The sequence below is a fragment of the Corythoichthys intestinalis genome, chromosome 8 (genome assembly GCF_030265065.1).
Source record: "Corythoichthys intestinalis isolate RoL2023-P3 chromosome 8, ASM3026506v1, whole genome shotgun sequence".
Classification (NCBI taxonomy): domain Eukaryota; kingdom Metazoa; phylum Chordata; class Actinopteri; order Syngnathiformes; family Syngnathidae; genus Corythoichthys; species Corythoichthys intestinalis.
This window is the reverse complement of record NC_080402.1, coordinates 46229196-46242631: the sequence shown is the minus strand read 5'-3', so window position 1 is coordinate 46242631 and position 13436 is coordinate 46229196.

Sequence of the window (13436 nt, the reverse complement as noted above, 5' to 3'; positions counted from 1 at the left end):
CACAGCATCTTTTTGAAACCCAAAAAGTCTCACACGCCTCTCCATGGTGCAGCAACAAAAGCCCGTAGCACATTGGGCTGGCGTGATGCAAAAAATAAACAAATTAATCCTCAAAATAAGATGAATCCGCAGTTCTTCTGCATACTATAGTAATGTCTGTATAGTGAAGATGATTAGTCCGCTGACATCACATTCACCTTCCTCCTCAATCCAGACTCTGGCCGCCAGTCACTCATTTTCATGGTGCAGGATTTAAAAAAATTAATACATATATGGATCGCTTCCCCACACATCCAAAAGATCCATTTCATTCAGGAGCATAAAATACCACGTGAAGTATGAAATAAACATGCTTTTTGCTGTAATCGGCACTTTAAAACTAACTGTCTTTGACAATTATAAAATGCAAGGCTCCTGACTGCCTCGAAATACCAAGAAATTGTGAGACACTGCAGGAAAAATATTGTATCTACACAATGTGACCAGTTTTCATCCGTGCTCACTTAGCCCACACACGATGCATCCTGGATCTAGACATGATTGACCAAATTTCACTCATGCCCACTTAGCCCCCACCTAGTACCTGGCCATGGTTGACCAGTTATGAACTTTTTCCACCTAGGCCACATGTAAACCTTATATTACCCAGACATTGGTGACCCAATTACCAAATTGGGCCCAGTTAGACATGTTGGCTGGGATAAGAGGATTGCTTTTGCCATGATTGTATCATGTAAAGCACTTTGTGCTGCCTTTTTTCTCTGTGTGAAAAATGCTATATAATGGTTTGCTTTGACTGATAGATTGAAATATGCCAATATACCACTTAAGAAACAAGTTATCTTACACACATACAAATTTGGACAAGTGCAGAAAATGTTTCCTCTATATAATTGTTCGGAAAATCATTAGAAAAAATTATATATTTATTTTGGTGTTTGGTTGTCGGTAGCCAGGAATATTCATTTCCATGCATCAATGCATGCACTCTCCTAAAATTCTAGGTTGGTGGCTACCGTGCTCCTAGTAAAAAAAAGTTAGTCTGGAACTCTGAATGAAACATATATGGGAATATTAAAGACAAAAAATAATCTTCTAGATTGTTGGGATTACCGAAGACTCAACTGTCATCGATGTTTCTAAAACGAGTTCTACTCAATGAACACCTACCTTGTTTCACAAGTTGAAGAAATATTGTATCTTAAACTTTACAAAATTTAATAGAAATGTTAAAATGTAAGGTGCCGGTTAAGACCACCTAGGTTTTTTTTTCATATGTGTGTTATGTCTCTCTATAGGAAGCAAGAAGTCATTATGTTTCAGAAGAGAGCAAGAGAATTCCTGCAGGTGGAATCACAGCCAATTGCGTCTATTCAACAATAACACCATAAGGATATTAAACTTCAAACCCGCCGACACAATCACATTTTAGATGCCCCTTAGGAGCTCAGCCTCAGGTACGCTTCATATCACGTCATAATTAACATTTAAATTATATTCGCTCATGTTTCCATTAGCTTGAATTGTTTGATAAAGATTGACTCTCTTGAAATGTGCTCCTCCAAAGAGTCCGCCAAGTCAGTGAATAAGTAATCTCAACAACCTTATTTTATTTGAACTCAAAGTTTGTGTTAAACTTTGCCATTACAATGGAGAACATGGCTGTCTAGGATACCCGACCTGACAAAAATCTCATGAAGAAATTGCATCTCAAATAAAACTGTTATAATGAAATTTTAATTCCATTTCTTTTTGGTATTATTTGCTTCATTGATGTCTTATGTAACTTTAAGAACATTTGAGCAAGAAACAGAATATTTCAATGATTACGTTTTATTTATTCAGACATTCAGACAAGACTGTAGAAACTGCTGTATTTTAAGCCAAAACAACTCTTGTGTTTGATAGAACAATATGTCTATATGCTGCCATAGCAGATTCATGGTGCATTAAGCCACCGAATAATTTTTAATTTGCCCGTTTTACCCTGGAAACCCCCGTTTACAGATGTCGCGCAACCGTTTTTGTTTCAACACAGCCATGAAAACAAGGTAAGTAATTATATTTATTATTCAAAATGTCTGCCATTTTAACTTAAATTCATTAATTTAATTGATGTCTTTTATTAAAAAAAAAAAAAGACTAAAAAAACTATTCACTCACATATTTTAAACTTAAAATTACGTCACAATGAAAAAAATGGCGTCTGTAAAAAAAGTCACGGATATCTACCTCATAACTATCGCTAAATTGTATTTTTTTTGTTACTGTTTTTGTTAAACTGGTCTTTTGGGCGTGCGCACAAGTTAATCCATTGTTCAAATTTTTTCCCTCCGAGTTTTTGGCTTCAGGAAACGTGTGAAGAAAATATCCTTCATATGTGGACGGTCGTTTTTGGATTCGGGAAACGTATGAAGAAAATATCCTTCATATGTGGACGGTCGTAATGTCAAGAGTCGTTTCTACAAGTTCCATAGCAGCAGTGTTTAATCCCCATGTTCTTGCTTGAAAGATTACCGGCAGAAAACAAGCTGTATAACATTGGTTGTATGCGAGAGTGCATATATGTTGACCCCCTTTTGTTTTACGATGGTGACGTCACTCAGCCTTGCAGTCTAAAAATAGCAGTCGTGCGGTAAGCTATTATCTAGCATGTTCAGCAAAACCCATGTCAAGCTTGTTCAAGGTTATTGATTACAAAAAAGCATGCAAAACTAGAAGACTGAACATTGTTCAACAAAACATACATCAAGCTCATTGAAGATAGTTCTCGTTTTGTTCGTTAAATCTAAAAAACTTTTAACAAAAATGTAGGCTCTTTCAAGGCTTAATTGTTTTAATATGTCAAGCTAAATAAGAATTAATCTGCATTTATAAAAGCATGCTGTATGTAAGTTTGTTAATGAAAATGAACATCAACAAAAGTTTTTTATTGAAAAAAGGTTTGTGAAGGTCTCAAAATGGTTGGGGAAAATGTTAGATTCTTTAAAGACTAAATCGGTTTTGATAATTCTGAAATTATAGAACGTCAAACTTATTGCCCATTCTTTAGTTTGTGAAAATAGGCCTTAAATCAATGATGACTTAATTTTTTTTGCATTTGATGTTAATGAAACATACATTCATCTAAAAAATGCATGACAAATTATAATGTACGAATGCCGCCTAAAATGAAACACAATTATCTTGTTGGTGGCTGTGAAACTGCTCTTAGATGTATTCTATACATAAATAAAAGGCAATAGCAAAAATTCTGTGTGATCTCGACTGTCACTTTTACTCTGCGACTGTTTTAATTAGGACCATTGAGGCTTTCTCGCGCAAGAACTAAGAATCGATGCTTTTCAATCCAAAGAGGCCAAGGCGTGTAAAGTATCAAATATGTATGGGAGTATGGAACGAGTGGATGTGTTAGCTCGCTCCATACCAACTGCTAACGAGACGATCCCTGTGAGGGAATAATTCGAGCTTTCATCTAGAAAGACAAAGGATAGCGTGTTTGCGCAAAAGATTTAAAAAGTTAATGCTAGCTCTGAAAATAATCTAATCTAAAATAATAATAAATATAATGCATTTAGCATACAGTCTTTCCATTTTTAGATTTTCACTTAACACAGAAAATTACAGCTAATATATTTTATTTGTCCCTCAAAAAAATGTGCTTCCACGTCAAAAGAAATATAATCGCCCTTAAAAAAAATACTGAAAGTTCCTGACACAGGTTTCTTTTCTTTTCTTTCTTTCTTTTTTTTTTTTTTTTAAAGGTTATGCAGTATTTTTGTTGCTGTTGTTTGCTTGCCTCCGCTATGGACTGAAGCCTCTTATCAATTTGCTGCTTAATTGCTTTGCCCGTCATTGACAATTCAACAAAAGGCCAGTCGGATGGTCCACTCCACAGATTAGTGTTTGTGTAAACACGTTTGCATTAGGACGAAAATTTACTTTCTTTGTCTTTCTCTGTGCTTCTTAGCAATTACGGTGCTAAATTGTTAAAAGAGGCTGACTGAAGGGCAGTGGAGCACTATCATCTGTTCTAAGATTCCACTATTTTGTCAGGAAAATTTGGTTGGAGTGAAGACTGTATTCTCAAAAGTGGATTTAGTGTCACACAAATTTAGTTAAATATTGTTTAATTTATATATATATATTTGGAGCGTATGTAACTGCTGGCCAGGCTGCCTCGTAAGAACAATATGAGTAAAGAAAAACATTGCAGATGTATTTATTTAAACGTGTATTTAAATAAAAGCAACCAATTCCAAACTAGCAAGGGTCAACAACACACTTAAATTTTCTTATTCTTTTCCTTTGAGGCATGATTGCTGCTGCAAGTGGTAAATTTAAGAAAAACAACAACGATATAAATAAGCCTGCTTGGTGACATTACAACAGGCACACACCACACAGCTAATTTTATGTTTGGCATTTATCAAATAAATGATGCTTATAGCCTGCTTTAAACCTGCATTGTTGTTATAACAGTGTATCTGTGTGCCCATACTCAAACGAGGAAGCCTACAGTTTTCTTGGAGTTTATTCATTTTGTACTACGCACACTCAATTCCACTTCCTCCAAGTGAGTTTCAAATATATATTTTTTGTGTGCGTTTAATTTGATTCTTATTAATTTTTGTTAAGCAGCAATATTCTCCCGAATGACTAAATGACTTGACTAAATATTGAACCATAATAATGTAGTATCTGTAACTACGTATGTAACTATACTTTAAAGGGCAGGTGAAGAACTTTTCGGATTTTGGTGTTATTTTATGAATATAAACTTTGGACGAGTTCGTCGAAACAACCATGTAATTTCTAATGCGTAACTGCGAGGATAATTTGCGTTTTTTTTTTTTTTTTTTTTTTTTTTTAGTTCTCCGTCAATACTGCATTCCGAAACCCGGAAGTGTGACATAATTTCCCGAACGCGACAGAAGACTATCCACAGCGAGCATATTAGCAGCAACGATATCAGTAATACTATCATTCAGGATTGCTGGATTCAGGATCGTGACGCCAACGATGGCAAAGGCACCCAGGAAAGATTATCTACAATTAATCCCTACATGTTTGAACCTGAGGCGTCAGATGACGACGATTTACCCAGCACAGCAGACAATGGTGATGACGCCAGTTGGCAGCTCGATACTTCACGAAAGGGAGAGTGGTAGGTAGGCCTATGTCTAACATCGTGATTTCTCTCTGAACCTGTCTTTCCCCAGTCATTCTGTGGTATGATTGTCAGTAATTGCAAAAACAGGAAAGTACCGTATTGGCCCTAATATAAGACGGCCCTGATTATGAGACGACCCCCTCTTTTTCAAGACTCAAGTTTGAAAAAAGACGTTTTGAGCACCAAATTAATTTTTATACAGAAATAATTACCGTACATCCGAAACAAATGATTATAACAACATATTTGAGAGAAAAATCATGGTATTTTGCCTCATTCAAATCTTAATATCTGAAATTCTAAATATGTAAACTAAAGTGCAATCACATTCGTAAATGAATGGCTTCTGGTTTTTCAAATGTAAATAAACCAATCTATTGTGATAAGACAACAAAATTGCAATAACTGCATTAACCATCAAAGTGTAACTGTAACTGTAGTCTTGAAATAAATCTGAATAAGGAAAAACATTGCAATAAAATAATGCAAACTGGTTAAACTTGAGAGTAGCTGAGATTTGTCATGACAGAAAATCGCTTCATTGATATCTGGCGCCATATAGCATCGTAAATGGGGAGAGTAGCTGAGATCTGTCATGACAGAACATCACCTCAATGATATCTGGCGCCATCTAGCGTCGTGAATGGGTATAATGTCTAGACCGCGAATATAAGACAACCCCACTTTTTCAGTCTTATTTCAATGCAAAAAAACACTGTCTTATATTCGTGCCAATACGGTAGTCATATAGATCTCGTAATCAATGTCTCAAATTGACATGAATAGACAACTTGTCAGCTGTCTTATCACAGGCAAGGAAAAAAAAAAAAAAAAAAAAAAAAAACAGGTCGCATTTCAATGAACAGGCATTTGGTTTTGTCCTCCAGTCCATCCATCCATCCATCCATCCATCCATCCATCCATCCATCCATCCATCCATCCATCATCAAAAGATGTCCAAATCCTTGCAGAAAAAGTTTTTTGGAGCCATTCATAGAGTCTCGAGTCTTCGTGTGAGCAATTCATCGCTGCACATCAATAGGGCATGAGGAATCTCGCGAGTAAAACCCAGAAAATGTTTGCAATATATGGCAAGGATGGCGTGGAGCTATACTTTTGTATTGGAGTGCTGGCGAGGAAATGACGTCATCAGTTAGTGGCCGGCAGCGAGGCGCGTCCCTTGTTGCCAAGGTGTCGCTATGGCAGTAACTCAAAAACTACACGGTCAATTCAAAAAATGTTTTTGTAATATGAGTTTTGAGACAGGGAATTATGCATTGAATACAATTTAACCGAGTAAAATGCTCATGAATTGAAGTCTTCACCTGCACTTTAAGAGACGTTCTGGACTTGTGGGCTGTGACGTAGGGGGAAGAGAGTAAGTAAGGTAGTAAGTAAGTAAAGTCAGAGAGAACGGGCTGGGAGCTAGTGATAGTAGTCGCGCTCTGCAGCAGCCCGCAGTATTATTGTTGTTAAACATGTTGGACTAAGTATTGGGCTAATTTAGAGTTCCACAGAGACAAAGGCAATGTCCTGAGACAAATAGTTAAACAACTGAGGCTTAGGAGGGCACTGACATACACATTATGTGTTTCCTCTGCGTAGTTCACGTTGACAAATGATGGGCAGTTGGGCACACAGGAAGGCGTGTGTTTCCACGTTTGGAGGACAGAGGGCGCTGTCACCGTGATAATGGCTGCGGCGCTTGGGGGGCATTACAAACATTACTAATATAATAACGATCATGACTTAATACGGGCACTTGCTCAGTTAAGAGGACAAGGGCCAGTGGTTGGGCACCACCTGGCATCTATATGTGCACGGCAGTGGTCGTGGGGGTGCTGGAGCCTGTCCCAGCAAAATATGGGCAGAAGGCAGGCTACACACTGAACTGGTTGCCAGCCAATCACAGGGCAAGTATAGACGAACAACCATTCACAATCACACTTATGAAGAATTTCGTGTTCAATCAGCCTACCAGCCATGTTCTTTGAATGTGGGATGAGGCCAGAGCAACCGAAGAATTTCCATGCAACCCTGATCTCAGAACTTTGAGGCGTTTTTTTTTTTTTTTTTTTTTTTTATGTCAAAAGTATTCTCTCACATTCCATTGTTTTTTTCAGAGTTGACAAGGTAGAATCTAGTAGAATGTAAGAAAGTACTTCAAAGCAGTGAGACATTTTTTATGTGTTTTTTTTTTTTTTTTTTTTTTTAACTTTCATGCTGCATATTCGTGTTTTTGGCACCATCACCTGATTTAAAAAACAAATGATATGGTAATTGTCTCTCGGGTCAGTTTCTACTTACTCCTTGTTGTAGATAACAACCATAGAGATGCTGCAAGACACTTTAAGTGTGCCCATTTCTGAGTCATGTAAAAAGGCAAGTTCAAATAAATGCATGTCACATTGACAAACAAGTTGCATGCGATTACAAGTGTGATGAATCCTGTTGTACTGTTTTTATATTTATTCATTTTTTATAAAAAATATAAACATGGTAAATACAAAGAGTGATGTGAGGGTGGCTTGTTATCTAATTGTAATCTTCCTGTAGAAAACCCATGTTTTCATTATCTGAGGCGAGGTGAACATTAATCCTGCCACGCTGCCAATTCCTGATTTAAAAATGTCACGAAAGAAATATCAGCGAGCCAACATGCCGCAAATTAACAGGAAATGTCCAGAGACCACATTTCTCCTAAACATTATGCTTCCAAATTCTTTTAACAAATAGTTTCAATGCTGATGCTTTCATTGCATGAACTGGAGGGAATTGTGTAGTTTAGTTTTGACGAATACGGCAGTCAACCTGATCACATTTTAAGGTGATACTGTAACTTATCACGTTAAAACTTGATACTGAACTTTCTTTTATGGGTGTGGTAACAGTAAAAAGTTATTTTTGTCCAAAGACATTTATCTCTTTAAAAAATTAAAGAAGACATTGAACAGTATATAGTTTGTGTAATAGACTGCCACATAAAATAACAGCGTGTTATCTTTAGACATGAAATACCATTTGGCTTATTATTGAAAAGCAATGGCATTAGCAAAGTGCCCTTCAAATATTGACGTTTTTTTTCTTCTTGTATTTCCAATGAGAGAAGGTTTTACTGTAAATCTTATGAAGAAAAAGTCAGTGCCTGCAAGGTATGTTTATTTATTCATCTGGAATCAACTGCAAGAAAAATAGCTGTTGGCGTTTACTTTAGTCAGCAAACTTTCCCCACCCCTTTCTTTCTGTAGTACCAGGCCAGCATGATGAATCCAAACTTGCCTGGTCAGCACTTTCCTACCCGCTATACACCAAAGAACCATGGCTGTGTGTGTGTGTGTTTGCGTGCGTGAGCACATCCACTCGCAGACAAAAAAAAAACAAAAAAAACCCACACACACACATTTTCGGTTACTTGCTGATAAATGAACAAGCAGCGCTTACAAATAGGACAAATAGAACACTAAATAGACCAGTGTAAAAACCAGTGAGACTAAACACACAGTCTGCCATGAGGTACTTTTACATGATGTTTGACAGATGAGTACAATTACATACTTGGACCCTCAGTTAAGTGCTGGAATCTCTTACACTTTGGCAAAATATTCATGGCATTGTTGTTTTAATACAAAGTAGATTATAACATAAAAATCGATTGAAAACTTCAGGGGAAAAAAAGTAATATAATGAAAAATGGAAAATGTAGAACTTGTTTTTGCCCAAATCATATTGTCTTGGATAGCACTGCATACAGTTGAGCCATTTAGCATTGACAAATTTATTCATTCCCCTGAAGGCTAAAAATGACAACAAACACAACCAAATCAACTGTATTGTAAGACTGGGGGAGTCCGAACAGCTAGTAGCCTACTGGTGAAGACAACAGATATCAACAACTGACACTTAATGACGTCTATTTAGCCTGTTTTCTCCATGTTATTGTTCTAATATTTATGTTTGTTCTTGACCTATGATAAAAAAATTTCCCCCCAAAATGTGATGTATACTTTTTTTCAACCTGTCCTGTTCAGATGCTTGACATGGAGAATGGAGATCTCAGTGTCCGATTGGTCTGAACAGTTTTAATGTATCACATGGGAGTATGACATACTTACTTTGTGATCATTCAACGTATTTCGTTTATGAGGAGAAAGCAGCGAACAGGAAGGGGTTATGGGTGAACTGAAGTACAGGGTGACCCAAAAAAAGTTTACACTCAGTTGACTGCTTGTTTAAAAGCCATTGAAACATATCTAAATAGGTTGTCATGCTTAAGTGATTCATTAAGGTCACTCAATGCAGCTGGTAATCTCTCGTCTCTACAATTCCTGTGCTTCTGCTGAAAATGAAGAAAACTTTAGCTGTACCTGAATTGCTGCGTGCCGGTCTGACACCTACTGAGATTGCAGCAAATCTGAGAATATCCAGATGTGCAGTCTACAAAGTTAAAAAGAAGCTGAAAGATACTGGAACAGCCTCACGAAAACCTGGGTCTGGAAGTGCCGATCTGTGCGGACCAAAAAGTTGATTGACAAGGTGATATGTGGCCACCCCAGAGTCCAGATCTCAATCTCCTGGATTATAGCATATGGGCAACTGTGGCCTGTAAGAAGCCACAAACTTCTGTGGCAGCCTTGGACAGGTCCATTGTTAGAGCTTGGGAAAAGATGACAGCATCCTACATAAAGAAGACCTGTCAAGCGTTCTGCAGGCGCCTGGAGGCTGTTGTGACACTTAAGGGAGGACACATTGAAAAATAGAGTGTACTGTACATGTTCTTTACAATAATGTATAATTTGTGATTAAATTCTAATTCTAAACTGAATAAACATGGCATTTAAGTTGTATTATGGCAGTGTAAACTTTTTTTTGGGTCACCCTGTAAAGAAGGAGAGAGAGAGAAAGCACAAACAACAAGAAATACATTGAACGCCTACACTAACAATGAATATGTTGGTGCTATCGTTTGCTAGTAGTATTTCTGATTGACACCATGTGGGGGGCTGATAATCAAGAAAAGAAGGGGGGGGGGGTTCTGGGATAAGGGATTGGGAGGGGTGAAGTGTACCCTAATCAGCCATGTGGTCTAGATCTCAGTATTTGTGTGAATCCCATGTGAGTGTGAGTATGTTGGCATACTATTCTATGCTGTCTCATCTCTAATCCTGACACCGAGGTGTATCTAATTTCAGTCATGCGTGAATCCCATCTAACATGTGATAGACCCGCAGACGAGTGGAGATGCCACGTGGTTTTTTTTTTTTTGATGCCGCGAGGTACCCACAGTAGTGTTGCAATAGACTGGTCAATCGCAATCGACTAGTCAATCGCTATCGACATGATGGGCAACTCTGCTATAGGCATTGTTGCTCTCAAATATTTAAAATAATCTGATGAGATTTTACCCCATGCTCCTTGAAGCATGACTCAAAAATGAATTCGATTGGATTGATGGTGTCGTCCTCTGTACAGTCTGGTCAAGCTGCCCCCAGAACAGCTCCAATACATTCAGAAGTCAGGCGTAGCCTACTGCTTATTCTTCATATTTTATTGACTCGTTTTGGAGGCTATGTTTTGTGATCCTGTTGGAAGATAAAATTGGTCCCAATCAAGTGATGTCAACAGGGTATGGAATAGCGTTGCAAAATTATAATTTTCCTTTCATAAACTCCTTTCGACTGCATACAAATCTCCTACTTCAAAGTATCCCCAGATGAATACATTGCTTTTGCCGTGCTATTGTTTTGAAAATAAAACTGCCCTAAAAATATGGGACCGTTCATAATCGTGGCGATTAAAAACAGTACTTATTTACCTGATTTATACAGGTAGTATACTGTATACCAGTAGGAGGGTAACAATTACTACTTTAGACATTTCACATTAGACATTTCTTTATCCTGCATGCTTTTGACAAATGTATTTATAAAATGTATTTTTCTTTAACACACGAGTATGTACCATATATCACAGACCACAAAATAATCCTTGCTTAACAATGCCATCTGCTGGCTGAGTAAAACGTCATAACTCCCCTGCAGGGGATGGTATGTTTTGAAAAGTATCTTTGTGCAGCACAAGCAGGCAAACTCATTATGAAATCAAAGTACTTTAAAAGTTTTTAATTCAAAGCATCCGAAAAAGTGAGGACAAAAATCAAGTCGTCTAATTGGAGTTGCTATTATTGCCGACTGCCTTTCATATGAATATATATTTTTTATTGAGCTCCAAATTCAATTATGCATGTGAATCTTTATTTATTAAGACATTTATTTTGTGCTCCACCAGGTTTCATTTGCTTTTTTTTTTCTAAGTTGTTTACCTCCAAGGCGACTGATTAATTGTCGCATAATGTCGGTTCGCCTCGTTAAAAATGTCTGAAAAGTTGTGTACAGTTCCTGTGGAACTTTTACCGCAGGAAAAAACTTTTGAGATGGAAATGGAAGTAAAACTAATAATGAAAATATAATGTATGAACACATCTAATTAATTGGCAGGGCTAGTCTACAAAACTTTCAATCAAACACGTTGAGAAAGTTTCGTTGACACACATCCAATTATATACAGTATTATCTAACATATCGGGCGTTGATCACGACTGATCGCTTGGCTGGCGTTTCAATCAGTTCCCCTTCCTCTAAGGAATCAAAATGCAGATCCCATAAAAAGAGGAAATATGCTTGATGCATTCAGCAACACTTAATCAAGAGCTGAGTAACAGCGAGCCTGTTAATTGCTGATTAATAGCGAACAACTGAGAAATGCTGCATATCATCACTACACTACGCAAACAGCCGAGGTACAGAATATAATCCATTCATAATCCCAAAATCTAAACCCAAATAACCCTAAACCTCACATGTAACTAAAAGCCTTAACTCAAACTCAACCGGAATTTTTCGAAAAATTCATTTGAATAACCCTGAACACTTGGCACTAATGTACTAAGGTTGCAACAACTAATCGATTTAAAAATTAGTTGCCAATAAATTTGATGATCGATTTTCACCTGCAGTCCCGTTTGGGTCCTTGTTTGTGTGTAATGTGAGGCTGCACCCACACGCCAGTGAATAGATCAAGAGAGGGAGGGTTCACTGCTACACTCAGGTTGGATTGCTGAATCAATAATTTTACCAAGTGTCGATAATTCCGTGGCTGAACTTCACCGTGTACAGACGCACTCTCTGAGCTCCTGAAGCACTCGCTTATCTTAACCGATAAGCGTGCAGGGCCAGCAAGCTCGACTCCCACTATGGCTCCAAAGAATTTGAAACCTGGAGACTTGGATGAAATATAAGAAAAGCATTTTGAGTCGCTACTCACACTAGCTGTGATAACACATAATCACTTTTGCCACACACATAGCCAAAACAAAATGTTCCCACAGCAAACAGATGCAAAAATGTCAGGGACATGACAGAGCCATAACCTTGTACGCCCTGAAATTAATCGAGCTGCTTGACTGGACGCTGAGTTACTAAACCCAGATTGTTTATTGTACAGTTTTGTGGCCATCTGATGTATGTGCCATGTCTGAATGTGCGTCTTTAGTTGTATGGTGGACGGGAAACTGATAAGCATATGCTTCTTCCCGTCCGCCTTTGTCATCTTCTTCGGTTCCTTCGGGCAAATCATATCACATTTTGTAATTGTCAATGATTGTCAATGATACCGATGATGATGATAAAATTATTCAAAAAAACAAAAACCAAAAAAATTAGTTTGTGTTTTTAGTCCCCGTGTGGTGAGTAAAATGAACTCTTTGTTGATGAGCTGTTACTACTTAGCACAGAGTGCTAAGATAGTTAGCGATTATGCTAATCAGTGTCTTAAGTGTCCATTTATATTGTTTTGGAGAAGCATATTAGAACTTGAGTTATTATTAGATAGTAAAGTTGTCTAAACTGTCTTTATAAAGAAACCATACACATAAGCCCATTCATATAACAGCCCATAGTATCATTTCAACACAAACTGCCATTCAAACTGTAAATTGTCATACAAGAGAGTGTGCTTTGAAATTGGATTTTGGTTGTATTTATGAACAACTGTTTGATAAACAAAACCGATTCATTAGACTTCCTTCTCCTTATATGATCTGGTTGTTTAGTTTGTTAAAATAAATGAGTCATTGACACAATTTATGAGTGCTTTACCTACAAGAAAAAATAAAGTCAATCAGCAGCAGTTATGTATTTGAATAAAAAAGACTTTTGTCTGATTTGTACACTGAGAAATTATTTTTATGTTTTATACTCAGAACCTT